This window comes from Podarcis pityusensis, assembly GCF_964106645.2.
Source record: "Podarcis pityusensis genome assembly, chromosome: 8".
Classification (NCBI taxonomy): Eukaryota; Metazoa; Chordata; class Lepidosauria; order Squamata; family Lacertidae; genus Podarcis; species Podarcis pityusensis.
This window is the reverse complement of record NC_138033.1, coordinates 14,226,410-14,242,608: the sequence shown is the minus strand read 5'-3', so window position 1 is coordinate 14,242,608 and position 16,199 is coordinate 14,226,410.

Sequence of the window (16,199 nt, the reverse complement as noted above, 5' to 3'; positions counted from 1 at the left end):
GCGCGTTCCATAATTTATGTACTGTATGAAAAAGTTAATTTACCTTCCTTGGATGTCCACGTGTTCTAGTATTAGTGCGAGAGGGAGAAAATCTCTTCCCTCCTGGAAGATCTGGGTCAGCCAATACGGTGGGAATTCCACTGAGCCACTTTTGCCTACAACAAAAAAAGGTGGGGCCATGTAGCTTCCTTGACCTGTGCATGCGATCCCCTCTCATCCTAATAGCTATGTGTAAAGCCAGTATCTGGCACACCCCAAACGCAGGCCTTTTCTGTTGCTAAAACAAAAGAATCTGTTTTGCCCTTTAGTTAACCTTTTGCCCTACCTGTTTGCCCCAAGGGCTGTGCCTGAATTGAGGACTTAAGATCATGCAGAAGGGAGCAGCTCCACCCCCCCCCCCCCCGGAAGAACAAATCTTAGGAGAAGCGGCATTTGGTGATTACATTGGCTCTGGAATTCACTTCATGGGTAGTTAAAACGATTGCGCCATTGTGCGGACGTCTCAACAAAGCTGAATGATGGGACCATAAGTCCCATCTAGCTATGACACTGACAGATCTATGGGAGTCTCCCAATCCATCCTACAGATAACAGCAACTGAACCTGGGGGGCTTTACATGGAAGCCCTGCCTGTAAAAAGGTAAAGGACCCGTGGGCGGTTTAAGTCCAGTCGGAGGTGACGGGTTGCGGTACTCATCTCGCTTTCAGGCCGAGGGAGCCGGCATTTGTCCACAGCTAGCTTTCTGGGTCATGTGGCCAGCATGACTAAACCACTTCTGGTGCAACGGGACACTGACGAGTGCCAGAGGGCATGGAAATGGGTACCTGTCGCAGCTTTACCTATTTATCTGCTTGCACTAGTATGCTTTTGAACTGCTAGGTTGGCAGGAGCTAGGATAGAGCAACGGGATCTCACCCCGTCGTGGGGATTCGAACCACCGACCTGATTGGCAAGCCCAAGAGGTTCAGTAGTTTAGACCACAGCACCACCCACATCCCTATAGCCCTGTCCTGTGCCACTGAGCTTGCAAGGTAATGGGTTAAGAGTTGCAGTTAGACAGTTGTGCTTACGCTATCTGGATGTCTGAACAATCGATGTTGTGGACTGGTTGGACACAGAGGAGCGGTGGCAGGAGCCAACGGGAATTCCTGAGGGAAGAAGGCCCGGAACCCGGGGATTGGTGGTGAGACAGCTATGTAAGAGGGAGAAGGCTGGAAAGAGGAGGTGGTGTCAAGCTGAGGCGGTAACGGGGGTGGGGTGGGGTGAGTCTGGAAGAGTAAGTCCAAAAGCTGAATCGGGGCAGAAATGAGTCCGGCTGCTGAAGAGTCATGGGTGTCTCCCCCTTCTGCGACAGGGTCCCCTCCCTGCTTGTCTCCCACAACCAGAAGAGGCATGAAGAGGGTGGAGGAGAGGTTGGCTTCACGCAAGGCACAGTCTCAGATTGCATGGGAGAAACTGGAGAGGCTGGTACTTTCAGTCTCAGCAACTGACCCACGGGGGCAAAACTTACGAGGGATGAGCTGCTGTGCTCATTTGGCCTGATACTCTGCCAAGGCGGTGCAGTTTGTGTTCTTGCTAATAAAGAGTTAACTCCAACAGTGATTTACTGCTGGCTCCTGCCTGTCACTCAGATCAGAATCTCGTTGCAGCTGTCAAATATTTGCACTACCTTTGGAGCATCATTGTCACTGCTGCAAGCCTGCTCTTGCATCTCTGACTCATGGGGTGAGACGAGAGGCTCGTGTAGGAAGCCTCCGCAAACATCGGACGTCATATTTGTACATTCCCAACATACTATGGGAGCCCACTGGGTGATAATTAGTAAATCTACTTCCTGCCCTTCCTCCCCAAGCTGCCTAGCATGGCAAACAACAGATAAAACAATGCAAATATTTTTAAAAGCCATTCTGGTGCTGCAGCTAACTGAAATGCCTGTTGGAAGTGGAAGGCCTTCTGTAGGTACCAGAAAGAACAGGGATCACGCTTTTCTAACATTTGGGGTTGGGGGAACCCAGAGGGTAAGAGTCACTATGACTAAAGGCCCAGTTCCTTTATTGTTCAGAATGGAACTCCTGATAGGAGGAGGTCCTCTGCAGGAGGTCCTCAACTGCAGAGGGCAGAGATGGCTGGGTCTTCTTTCTTTGATGATCACTCATAGATTGTCTTTCATAAACACGGTTTTAACAGTGAGTACATAAGTGACTGTGGAGGCCAATTGTGGATCCACACGTCCTTCCACAGTGGGGACATAGGTTTGCGGGTGGGAGTTGATCATGGTGAGGGTTTGCCAAACGTGTCTTCCTCTTAGCACGCTTCTCCCTTTCGTCCTGAATTTGAGTGTCTTCAAAGCCCATCACACCTTTGGTAAAGGCTGTTCTCCAATTGGAGTGCTTGCCCGCCTGTGTTCCCTAGTTGTCGGTGTTTATACTACTTTTTTATTTTATTTGCCTTGAGAGTGTCTTTAAACTTCTCTTGTTGACCACCAGCATTACGCTTTCCATTTTTATGTTCAGAATAGAGTAGTTGCTTAGGAAGACGATCATCAGGCATCCTCACAACATGACCGTATTAAAGAGGTGAGACAATCTTTCAGGAACATAGTCCTGTAGGCCAAGGATGGAAGACCTGTGACCCTGTCTTAATTCCTGACCACTGATGTTTCCTGACCATTGATGTAGCCTAACCTGGTTTCTTTACCCAACATGTTAGCTGACACAAGGTGTGCTGATGACTTTAAGGAGGTGACACACTCCTTGAGGTGGATAGGTCTGCTAATGGCTGTTTGCCATAAACAGACCTCCATGGAGCCTCCACAGACGAGACAATATACCACTGAATGACAGTGGTTTCCTAGAGCAGCTGTGGGAGAGAGCTGTTGCCTTTGTACCCTGCTCATGAGCTTCCTGGAAGCATTTAATAGGTCATTGTGGGAAGCAGGACTTGATGAATAAGTGTTATAGCTCAGAGGGGGAAGCCATGGCTGTTTAAAGAGGTATAATACTGCTATAAATGGATAGTGCGGATGTGGTCCAACACCCAGGGGCTCCTGCAGGTCGTATTTTTCGCAAAGACGACCTGGCTGCTTTGTTGCTTTTCCAGTCTGCTGGCAACCCTAACAAAGGGAACCAAGGCTAAGAGACGTGGTTCGCTCCAGGCTACTGCAGCAATGAGGTAGACAAGCTAAATCACAAAATGAGGCTTCATGCATCAAGGCCTGACCTGCTTCTCCAGCAAAGTTCAAAGTTGTTTAATTGTGCTATTGAGGACCAGCGTTTGCTGGAGAGAAACAGTGGCAGAGCATCTGTTCTGCATGCAGAAGGTCCCAGCTTCAACCCTCACCATCTCCAGGTGGGGTTTTAGAGACTCCTATTTGAAAATGGTCCCAAGGTTCTCCCACATGCTATAGTGCAGCTTCCAAACCCCTCCTTCTTGATGCACCAGGACTGAGTAGATCTGGGGTTTCGGTAGGTGTAGCTTGTCAACAGTTGGGATTTCACCATTTCCATCCATGCCTGCAACTTTGAATTCAGCCTTTGCAATCTTAACGGTTTGAAATGCACAAGTTCCTCCTTTCGTAATGCTGAACAATCAGGGACATTCAGTTCTGAGTCCGCTACAGGTTTTCTGCACTCACATGGAGAAATTCACACACTTGCCTAATATTGTTTGCGTGTGGGCTCTGCAAAGGTGATGCCGATTTTGATTTTGCTGGAGGATAAGGAAGGGGGAGGGAATTAACAGGAGAGAAAGGAACAGGTGGGGGGTCTGGAGAGGTGAGTGAAAGTTCCCAGGCTGGGGCAAGTGTTTCCTTTAACCGCAACGTGTGCTGGTATGGGGAAATGGCAGAACAAGTATTGCAAAACCTGCTGCAATGTTCTGTCTGCTTTGTAAACAGCACTTTGAAGAATCCTTCAGGGTCATCACCGAGCTCTCCTGAAGCATGGATGGCATCTGTGACCTGCCCTTAAATGTGGAGTGGTGAATTTCAGGCTCAGTTGTTGAAATAAAACTCTCTATAAAACTCTCTCTCTACATCCATGCCCACCAAAGTTGGCTGAGACTCCTTTAGACTCAGTGGTCATTTGACCGCTTGCATCACCTGCCATCCTTGCCCATCCATGTGCACCAAAAAGGATTCTTCAATTTCCTCCTTGTGAGAAGAAGAAGAGTTTAGATTTGATATTCTGCTTTATCACTACCCTAAGGAGTCTCAAAGCGGCTAACCCTTTCTCCCCCCACACTAAACTGTGAGGTGAGTGGGGCTGAGAGACTTCAAAGAAGTGTGACCAGCCCAAGGTCACCCAGCAGCTGCATGTGGAGGAGCGGAGACGCGAACCCAGTTCACCAGCTTACGGGTCTACTGCTCTTAATCACTACACCACACTGGCTCTTGAGAATCCACAAGAACTTTCCCCGCAGTGGTAGGTTCAAAATTAAATACTTTCCCCAGAGTGTCAGCTGACTGACAACTAGGGGAGACATCTCTAGAAGGCCCTGTGGGCCCAAGCACCCACAAAACGCTCAGCACCCACACCACAGCACCCCTGACGCAACTTCCCATGCCTCATGAAGCACGGGAAATCACGTCTGAGGCCTCAGAGATACTGTCTGAAGCCTTGCAAGGTCTCAGAACCTGGTGCCACTGGAAGTTAGGTTCTGACGCCACAGGGTGTGAGACATCACGTCACGTTGCAATATGACATCATGTCACGATGCACATGCTGTGCACCCATAAACTGAGGCCCAAGTCGGTGCCCCTGCTGACAACAAGCGAAAGCACCTAAATGATCAATGTTTTCCTATTTTGATTCTGTCTACATCAGAAACAACCTGGAACAATTTTGCCTGTGGCCAGTGACTCACCATAACTTTAACACACGCTCAAAATGCATGTCTTCCCTCAAAGAATTCTGGGAACTGTAGTTTGTTAGGGGATGCTGGGAATTTTAACTCTATGGGGGGATAAGCCACATAATTCTTTGAGGGGAAGAATGTGCTTTAAATGAAGTGTGTACACAGTCTTGGACCACATTCACACTACATATTTAAAGCACTAAGATGCTACTTTAAATAGCTATGGCTTACCCCAAAGAATTCTGGGATATGTCTTTTGTTAAGGGTGCGACAAGTTGTTAGGAGACCCCTATTCCCCTCCCAGAGCTACAATTCCCAGAATGGTTTAACAATCAATCCCTCTTCCTGGTGAACTCTGGAAACTGTAACTCTGGGAAGGAAATAGGGGACTCCTACCAACTCTCAGCACCCTTGACAAACTATCATAATTCCTTGGGGGAAGCCAGGACTGTTCGTAGTGGTATCATAGCACTTTGAATATATGGTGGGTGGAGAAGTTAAGTGAATGCAGTGAAACAGTCAAAGCTGATCCTCTTATTTTTGCAACCCTGGGACCTTATGGTGAAGGGTGGATAAGAAATCCAATAAGAATAACAACAACAATACATTAACATATACATATACAGTTGATTTATTAGTGTATCAAAATTCTTGCTCAGGCAGCTGGATCCAGATTGTCGTGACATTTCCAGTCCTCTTCAGGCCTCCAATTTTTTTGTGATGAAAACAAATAGGCAGGATTCCTGTCCCAACCGCTTTAACAGCCTACATGAGGGTGCATTCATTTTACACAGCATGGGGATCGCCCACGATTTGCCACAGGTGTTTTCCAAGACGACCGTGACACACAGTGTCAGATGTTTGGGGCAGCAAACATGCATGTTGTTTCCTTTCTACAGCACTGTGGTGTGTTCCAATCCGGTCGCCAAGCTACCGCAAGATAATAGAGATGGATAATAGTTGTAGTGGAGGAGGGCATCTCCATGAGTCAATGCGTAATGCCAGGTAAAGACTCCTATTATACCTCTGTATAATTAACCTGTGGAACTCACCGCTGCTACAGGGTGCAGCAGAGGCTGGGGATTTTGCAGGAGCCAATAAGCAGAGTGGGGGAGTTTTAACTGCGGAAATCACACCCTGTTTTTTTTTTTAAAAAGTTTTTAGAGCTCGTTTATGTAAATTCTATGCAGTCCTCAGAAGTTAATGTGTCCGTGTTCAGCAATGAGGAAACTGAAATTCTGTGCTCTGGATAAATCGTGCAAAATAAGTTAACTTTTAGGAATCTGTTAAGGTGCGTAATATTGCTTGTTTCTGCTTTATGCAATAGGGTAAAGTGACTGATGAAGAAACTTCTCTGTCACTACCATCAACCCAGGTCGGTTCACCATTTCCGCTTCCTTGTGTAAAACTGAAGAGCTGGGGCCTCTTCTAATGTCCCCCCCCCCAAAAAAAAACCCTTCTTTCTTTACTTTTCTTTTAAAAAATTCTCCATCAGTTAAAGTGTCATGCAGAAGATCTCAATTTTACCTTCATAACAACAACCCGTTTCCCTTTGATAAAAGGGAAGAGAACAGTTTAGTAAAATTCTAATAATAATAATAGCAATAATAGTAATAATAATAATAATAATAATAATAATAATAATAATAATAATAATTTATTTATACCCCGCTCATCTGGCTGGCTTTCCCCAGCCACTCTGGGCGGCATCCAACAAAATATTAAAAACAATACAACATCAGACATTAAAAACTTCTGTAAACAGGGCCGCCTTCAGTTGTCTTTTAAAAGTAAAATAGTTGTTTATTGCCCTGATATCTGCTGGGAGGGCATTCCACAGGGCAGGCACCACCACCGAGAAGGCCCTCTGCCTGGTTCCCTGCAACCTCACTTCTCGCTGCGAGGGGACCGCCAGAAGGCCCTCGGTGCTGGACCTCAGTGTGTCCTGGCTGGATGATGGGGGTGGAGATGCTCCTTCAGGTATACAGGACAGAGGCCGTTTAGGGCTTCAAAGGTCAGCGCCAACACTTTTAATTGTGCTCGGAAACATCCTGGAAGCCAATGTAGGTCTTTCAGGACCGGTGTTATATGGTCTCGGTGGCCACTTCCAGTCACCAGTCTAGCTGCAGCATTCTGGATTAGTTGTAGTTTCCAGGTCACCTTCAAAGGTAGCCCCACGTAGAGTACATTGCAGTAGTCCAAGTGGGAGAGAACTAGAGCATGCACCACTCTGGTGAGACAGTCCGTGGGCAGGTAGGGTCTCAGCCTGTGTACCAGATGGAGCTGGTAAACAGCTGCTCTGGACACAGAATTAACCTGCGTCTTTATTGTGCTTACCTTACTTTGAGGGCAGCAGAGTGGGGGCTTGCGTCATTTGCTTCATTCTGCAAAGCATATCTCAGGTGGTCTGCCCTTGTCAGACTCCAGGATGCCTGCACTTCCTGATTTTAGAAATGAACAAATAAAACTGTGATTTACCCACAATAAACCGAAGCTTAGAAGTCACTGTGCTCTGTTTAAGGATGCTATCATCAGGAAGGTGGGGTGGAATTCAGCTACACACTCACAGGACAAACAACAACACAATTTAAAGACTCCTTGATAGGCAATGAGCTCAGTCTAGGCTGGGATGGCAGACTGGTTGTGCCAACCCTTAAACCCTGCATCCCTACCCACAGGCTAATGTTGACTGACTGGCACGCAGATCCAGGTAGATCTCAGATAGAGGGCCCCGCGCCGGTCTATTGGCTGGATATGCACCACACCTCTCTCAGGTATGCCAGTGGGAGTTTTAAGTGGGAGGGGGATGTGCTGTTTTCTTTTGGCGCCCGCAAACCGGATGTATCGAAGAAATGCAACCAGGCTCACAAAAGTGTAATAAGGTTGTAATAAGGACCAGCAACAGCCAGACTCTGTTGGAGTCAGAACACCTACACAAACTGCTATTGCTACAACCACAATAACCACACAAGCCAGCTCCTTTGGCCTCCTCCCTGCAGGATATGAGGCAAGGAGTTGGGTTTTTAATCTAACTCAGGCATCTCCCTCCCAGATGCCACAGCTGCTCCCCCAGATTACATGAACGTCATACCTTTCAAACACTGTGTACCACTTTGTCCCCCCCCTCGCAAAGAATTCTGGGAGCTGCAGTTTGTTAAAGGGGACTGAGAGTTGTTTGGAGGCCCCTATTCCACTCCCAGAGCTATAGTTCCCAGAATGACTTAACAATCTACCCCTCTTATGGGGAACTCTGTTTCCAGGTCCTTGGCATCTCTGGGCAAGGCTGAGAAGGATTCGTGCCTGAAATCTAGAAAGTGTAGACCAGGGTTTCCCAAACTTGGGTCTCCAGCTGTTTTTGAACTACATTTCCCATCATCCTTGACCACTGGTCCTGCTAGCTCAGGGTGATGGGAGTTGTAGTCCACAAGCAGCTAGAGACTCAAGTTTGGGAAGCCCTAGTGTATACATCCCAGTAGTGATGTATGGAAGTGAGTGCTGGACCATAAAGAAGGCTGATCGCTGAAGAATTGATGCTTTTTAATTATGGTGCTGGAGAGGACTCTTGGGAGTCCCATGGGGAGATCACACCTATCCATTCTTAAGGTAATCAGCCCTGAGTGCTCACTGGAAGGACAGATCCTGAAGCTGAGGCTCCAATACTCTGGCCACCTCATGAGAAGAGAAGACTCCCTGGAAAAGACCCTGATGTTGGGAAAGATGGAGGGCACAAGAAGGGGACGACAGAGGATGGGATGGTTGGATAGTGTTCTCGAAGCTACCAGCATGAGTCTGACCAAACTGCGGGAGGCAGTGGAAGACAGAAGTGCCTGGTGTGCTCTGGTCCATGGGGTCATGAAGAGTCGGACACGACTAAAAGACTAAACAACAACAACAACAAAGTGTAAAGAAAACTGAGCTGGATGGACTGTAACTTGACTCTCTGTAGGCAGCTTCTTACATTCCTAAAGCAAGGTACTGATGACCCTGAAATTAATTGGTGGGCAACCTGGAAACACAAATCAGCAGCTGCATTGTCAATGGATGATCAGGAAACAGAACGGCCAAGCAAAATTCTTCCAGTGGATTTTGCATGGATCTACCTCGCCTCTTTGCCCACTTCCTGCCCTGCTAGAGTGGGAAGAAGGCAAACACAGCCTTTCCCATCTCTGGCTTCCTCATCTATGACTATTTGCTCCCAGTCCGGTATCTTCCTATCATTAACATCACAGGTGCCAAATTAAAGGGTTCATCGTAGCAAGTGAGCAAGGTGTTTATCTTCCCCTTGGAGGATTTATGGTGTTACGGTATCCTGAAAGACCTACATTAGCTCCCAGTATGTTTCCGAGCACAATTCAAAGTGTTGGTGCTGACTTTTAAAGCTCTAAACAGCCTCGATCCAGTATACCTGAAGGAGCGTCTCCACCCCCATGGTTCAGCCCGGACACTGAGGTCCAGCGCCGAGGGCCTTCTGGCAGTTCCCTCCCTGTGAGATGTGAGCTTAGAGGAAACCAGGCAGAGGGCCTTCTCGGTAGTGGCGCCCGCCCTGTGGAACGCCCTCCCATTGGATGTCAAGGAAATAAACAACTATCTGACCTTTAGAAGACATCTGAAGGCAGCCCTGTGTAGGGAAGTTTTTAATGTTTGATCTTTTACCGTGTTTGGCTGGGGAAACTCAGCCAGATGGGTGGGGTATAAATAATAATAATATATTATTATTATTATTATTATTATTATTATTATTATTATTATATAACAGGAAAGATCCCGTAAAGTGAAGGGCATCTGGAAACCCCACATATAAAGCTGCAGCCTTCTGCCCCGTTATTTGCAGAAATCAGGTCCTCTGCTGCTGAGTTATGGCCCTTCTCTTAGATGGCCCTTCTCTGAGAGCCAGTGTGGTGTAGTGGTTAAGAGCGGTGGACTCATAATCTGGTGAACCGGGTTCGCTTCCCTGCTCCTCCACATGCAGCTGCTGGGTGACCTTGGGCCAGTCACACTTCTTTGAAGTCTCTCAGCCCCACTCACCTCACAGAGTGTTTGTTGTGGGGGAGGAAGGGAAAGGAGAATGTTAGCCGCTTTGAGACTCCTGAAGGGGAGTGAAAGGCGGGATATCAAATCCAAACTCTTCTTCTTCTCTTCATCAGTGGTAGCACAGATGCTGTGCATGCAGAAGGCCTCAGGTTCAAACCCAGCATCTCCAGGTAGGGTTGGGAAAAGAGCACAGCTCCCAAAAATGAGTGCGGCACAGAAAATGTGTGTCCCATTTTTCAGCTGCAACATCTTGGATGGTACGGAATGTACCTGCCCCAAAATATTAATCCCAAGGGAATGCATCCCCCAGCAGAAGAAAGATCATTCACTACTGATCAATAAGCTAAATCAGGGCTTTTTTCTGCTTAGAATGTGCCAGAACGGTGTTCTGGCACCTCTCAGGTGGGCCCTGGAAGTAGGGAGAGAGACCTGACCAGCCTCAGCAAAGCCCTGCTGTGCCTCCAGTTCATGAGGAGACCCTCTTCAGAGCCGGGGGGGGGGGGCAGTGGTGGCCAAACTTGGCCCTCAAGCTGTTTTTGGACTACAACTCCTATCATTTCCAGCTAACAGGACCAGTGGTCAGGGATGATGGGAACTGTAGTCCCAAAACAGCTGGAGGGCCACGTATGGCCACCACTGTGTCTATGGGCTTTGGAGAGGGTCTTCAGCCTCCAAGCTAACACCTGACATGCGGGAAAGCCACACCTCAGCTGAACAAACCCTCTACTGCTCTGGCACATGCGAGCTGGAGAGGCAGTGGGGCTCATTAAGCTGCTCATTTGAAGCATGGAAGGCTCCCCTCCCCTCAGCTGAGCAGCCTCAAACCGCAAAAGAGGATGCAACTTTTGGGTTTGAGTCTTCTGAGGGAAGAACATTCTGGCACCTTATTTTCTAGAAAAAAAGCACTGAGATTAATACTCTGCACTGTTCCCTCCTCAGATGAACTGGCAAGAAATTCTGCTGACGAAATCCTGTTAAGTACCTCTGAGTTCATTGCATTGATTTGTTTAGAAAAATCTGCACAATGCTTAATTTTTAAAAAATCCCTAAGTGGTGTACATAAAACAAGGCATCGCAATGATCTGTAATGTACAAATAAAAAGCAGCAACTTTTAAAAAAAACACACACACCAAAATTATATGACCGGATAGGCTTCCTGCAGCAGAAATGTTTTTAACAAGCATCTAAAACATTATAACGAGGGTGCCCTTTTATAAACATCCATTTAAAGTGCATGCCTTCTCCCAAAGAACCCTGAGAATTGTAATTTCTTAGGGTTGCTGGGAAATGTAGTTTGGCGAGGAATAAACGACAGCTTCTGGAATTTTGGGGAGGAAGCCATGTGTTTTAAATATATGGTGTGGATATGAGTGAAGAATCCCCCCCCCCCCAAGTACATGGTGGGTATTTTGGAAGTTGTTTTGTTTCTGCCGAGGGAGAATTTTTCTCAATACGTTTTGCATTTCCCCTCCCTCAAAGCACCATAGTGCATGCCTGCCCTCTCTGCTTTTGATTTGAAATTCCTTCCACATTCCACCACGGCTGCAGGTACAGCTGTTTAGGGATCCTCCAGCCCCACCTTGGCAATGGAACCGGCTATTTAAAGCTCTCTCACACGCCCTGCCTACTGCGTGGTTTTGGTCTGCTGCGGGGGAAGATTTAATGGGAGGGGAGTTTTGATGGGACACGAGGTCTAAATTTGGTATCAGGGATGCCTGTGAGAAAATGTGTGAGAACGTTCTCGTCTTGGCGCATGAGGAAACACGTTTCGATCTGCAGTGCTATGCCAGAAGTGCTATGCCAGTGCTATGTTGCTTAAAACATGCCAGGACAAACCAGGTCTTAACCCAAGAATAGATTTCATTGATTTAATGGGCCGGGGCATTGCATTTTGGGTAAATTAAAATGGCAGACCGCCACCACGGATGGGAACTGAACTTGGCTCCTGGCTGCCCATCGCTGAAAGGGCCATCGGAAGCCCAAGGAGGAGAGCAGCTGATTGCGTTTGTAAAATTGAAATGCTTGGCAACTATTGAAATTCTTGGAAATGCTTGTAAATATCACTTGTTGCTGGGAATGGAGGAGAAATTTAATTCAGTTCACATTCGAAGCCGAACTTGACAAATTTGCAATATGTGATCTGAAAGGCAGTTGTCCTTCAAAATGCACAATTCTCTGAATTTTGTTCTCAAAGCAAGAAATGTGTGTAAAAAGGCACATATTCACAAAAATAAGCATGTAAAATGCATTCTGTGTGGAGAAGATTACCTGCAAAGATGCGTTAAATTTGGCAAATCGCATACCAAAAAATGTGCATGTTGAGAGGAATTTGCACTAAAATGCCGACCAATTGTCCTGAGTAGTTTAAAAAATAAATAAATCACAAATTGATGCAGAATTGCAGATAACTGAAGACTGGGGGAAAATGAGAAACAGAAGATGACAGCTGCATAAGAACGTAAGACAAGGCTGCTGGACCAGGGCAATGACCCATCTAGTCTAGTATCCTTTGCTCTCAAGGGCCAATCAGACTCTAAGCAGGACCTGGCCACAATAGCACGCATTGGTGATTCCCAGAAATTGGTACTCAGAGGCATAATGCCACTGGGAGTATAGAATCACAGAATCATAGCATTGTAGAGTTGGAAGGGACTCCGAGGGTCATTCTAGTCCAACCTCCTGCACTGCAGGAATCTCAACAAGATGGCTCAGTTGGTAGAGCATGAGACTCTTAATCCCGGGGTCGCGGGTTTGAGACCTACCTTGAGCAAAAGATTCCTGCATTTCAGGGAGTTGGACAAGACGACCCCCTGAGTACCTTCCAACTCCACAATGCTTTGATTCTATGAGCTATGACAGGTGGCCATCCAACCTCTGCTAAAAAACCTCCAAAGAAGGGCAGTCCACAACCTTCTGAAGGAGTCCATTTCACTGTTGGACAGCTCTTAACGTCAGAAAGTGCTTCCTGAAGTTTAGTCGGAATGTCCTTTCTTGTAACTTGAAGCCGTTGGTTCGAGTCCTACCCTCCAGAGCAGGAGAAAACAAGTTTGCTCCATCGTCCATCCTTTAAGATATTTAAAGATGGCGCTGTGGTCTAAACCACTGAGCCTCTTGGGCTTGCCGATTGGAAGGTTGGTGGTTCGAATCTCCGCTACGAATCCCCGTTGCTTGGTCCCAGCTCCTGCCCACCTAGCAGTTCCAAAGCACGTCAAAGTGCAAGTAGATAAATAGGTACCGCTCCGGCAGGAAGGTAAACGGCATTTCTGTGCACTGCTCTGGTTCGCCAGAAGTGGCTTAGTCATGCTGGCCACATGACCCAGAAGCTGTTTGCCGGCTCCCTCAGCCAGTAAAGTGAGATGAGCGCCGCAACCCCAGTCAGCCACGACTGGACTTAATGGTCAGGGGTCCCTTTACCTTTACCATATCTCTTCTCAGTCTCCTCTTTCTCAGTAGAGGTAGAACACAGCCACTGTGGCTAGTAGTCATTGACCTCCATGAATTTGTCTGATCCTCTTTCTAAGTCATCCAAGTTGGTGGCCACCACTGCTTCCTGTGGCAATGAGTTCCATAGCTTAACTACACTCTACATGAAGAAGGGCTTTCGTTTTTCTGGCCCGAATCTTCCAACATTCATTGGATGCCCATGAGTTCTAGCATTATGAGAAAGAAATTTTTCATCCGTACCTAGGCTTGAGACAAGGCAAGCATGGGTCTAAGCGCCTAAAAGGGGCAGATCATCCTCTGAATGGTTGTGAATGGTGGGCCATCTATTTGCAGAACTATCTGGGGCAATATATCCAGAGAGGGAACGATCTTGGGACATACGGGCGGCATTTCAGGACAACTGCAGCTCCTGTGCTTTGGAGCAAGGATGATCTAATGTGCTTGGTGGATGGCGCCCCTGGAATGCAAGCAGCTCAGGGGCAAAGTGAGTCAGCAAGTGATAAACAGCGCTGGAGAATTTGGAATAAGCTTTTACAGAAACCATGCAATACTTTTCCAAGGGAGGTGGCATGCCTATTAGCTGCTTTGATCACTTCATTCTATGCCTGAGCTCCACTTAGGAGCATTTTAATCCCAATTAGCGATAGGCGATGCCAGGCTGTGCGTCTCTTTGCAACCTGAAAATTATAAGTGCTGCTGTCTTTACCACACGGCACTCAAGCGGTTTGCACCACGTGTGATTGTTCTTAAATCATGGAGACGGCCGCAACTCTTATGCTTCAGGATTGATCTTAAACTCATAGAATCATAGAATCATAGAGTTGGAAGAGACCACAAGGGCCATCGAGTCCAACCCCCTGACAAGCAGGAAACACCATCAGAGCACTCCTGACAACTCCTGTGCCTGACTCCTCTTTCAGTTGTCGAGCAACACTGCAGTTCTGATACAGCTGTTGGGCAAAACTCCATATTGAAAGCCACACATTCTGAATCTGCATTTGGAAATTTTTTATTTGGGTTTTCAGCTCTTGAGCAGGCAAACGACTCATTCACTTGAGTGGCATGGAATTATTTGCACATTCTGGGAAGAACCAAGGGGGTCCTCAGAGCAAGGCCTTCCAGGCAGGGTTGCCCTAATAATAAATAAAAATACCAATTATTGCCTCATAAGAAAAGGTTTTAAATAGAGGGTCTTTATATGATATGTGGGGGCCCTGTTTCCCCCTATTTTTTCCCTTGCCACATTCCTTTTTTCTTTAAATTTCACAGACTCAAAATACACACTATTTCACGTTGCGTACTTAGACTCATGACGTTTCAGCCAATCACAACACAACTTTCCAGGGGACAGCCGAAGCAAAATTGAATTGGGGGTTGGAGGAGAGGCGGAACAAAGAGCTAATTTGTCCGTGGCTAGGGGGCGTAATCTGGACAGTTCTGCCAGGGGCGCAAGATCACCTAGCTACAGCTTTGCTGCCTAGACTGCCTCTCTTGGAGGACCCCACCTGGTCCTTCCTAGAAGGCAGAAGGGAGGAGGTTAAAACAGAGAACCTTGTTGACTCTGCTGCTGCTGCTGCTAAAGAGTGGTCATTGCTCCCCCTGTCCACCTTGGAAGAAAGCTAGGAGGGGCTGGACGGCTGCTGCCCCTACGAATAAAAGGATGGGTGCCTGAGACAGAGGGAGAGGTGCAGAGGAATGGGGGTGTGTGGCTCTGGCAGATGCAGAAGTTGCCAAAAGGAGGTGTACAAGGCACCATCCAATCATCTTAGGGACTTCACTCTGGATTTGCAGTCTTTGGGGGAAAGGTGCCTGTTTCTTGTTTTCTCTGTAAGAATCAACTGAGAGTCAGAAACCCATGCAAATCACCCAGAGATCTACCAGGAAAACCTGCTCTCCCTCCCGCCCATCCCTGAACTAGAGGAGTGAATAGGTGGATTTGTAGGAGACCTGATAGTGCACAAACGGCCTTGCCTTTTCAGCAAGGGATGGGCCATGAACGCCCGTCCAGCTCTATAATTCACTAACTGGCACAGCTTGCTTTCCTAAGCCCATGGCAGAAAGCAATTCCCTTGCCTGAGGGGGTCTTCAAAAGCCAGGCAGAGAGCATGCTTCTAATCCCTATTACACGCAACCTCCTTTCTCTTTTCCTTTCCTTTCCCCTAGCAGGTCACTGCGCATTTATTGCAAGCAGATGAACAACAACAACAACAACAAATCCAACAGGTTAAGCATTTCCCAGCGTGGTAAGGGCAGAAACGGAGTACAGCTTCCCCTGTTGAATTCCTGCCAGTGTTAAAAGTTCAGGACTTCTTTCTGCTGGGGACAGGAAAGTGGCAAAGCTATTCTTCTTGCAATCCTTTAGTCATCACCGCCCTATCAATCTGCATTGCTAAAGCATTCGCTGCCCCTCCCTCCTCCTTGCTTGATGCTCACCTTCCTTGCCATGTGTCCTGGACTGCCCCACAGTCAATCTGTGTGTTCCCTTGGATCCTAAGACAGGCTTATTTATTGAAGAGAACTTGGGAAAGTCAGGCACACCCAATCCAAGCAGAGAACAGACTCGTGTTGGGTCCAGAGATGCCTCTCTTGCAAGAGAAGTCTGAGAAGGCTCAGTCATCTCAACCCTCCTTGTATTAATGAGTCAGGATCTGGCCAATCTCAGAGGTGGGAGAAGGAGTCTGTATGACTGCAACTTCCAACCACTCGACCACACAGCCTTCCAGGAACTTGGAAGAGAGCCTGGGATGAGACCAATTCCCACCTCCACACCAGGATCCAAGCAGACCTCTAAGGCCATTGCTATGAGGTCACTATATCCAGATGAGATTCAATCACATCCCAGCAAACTTTGGTTGCACATTTAAAGCT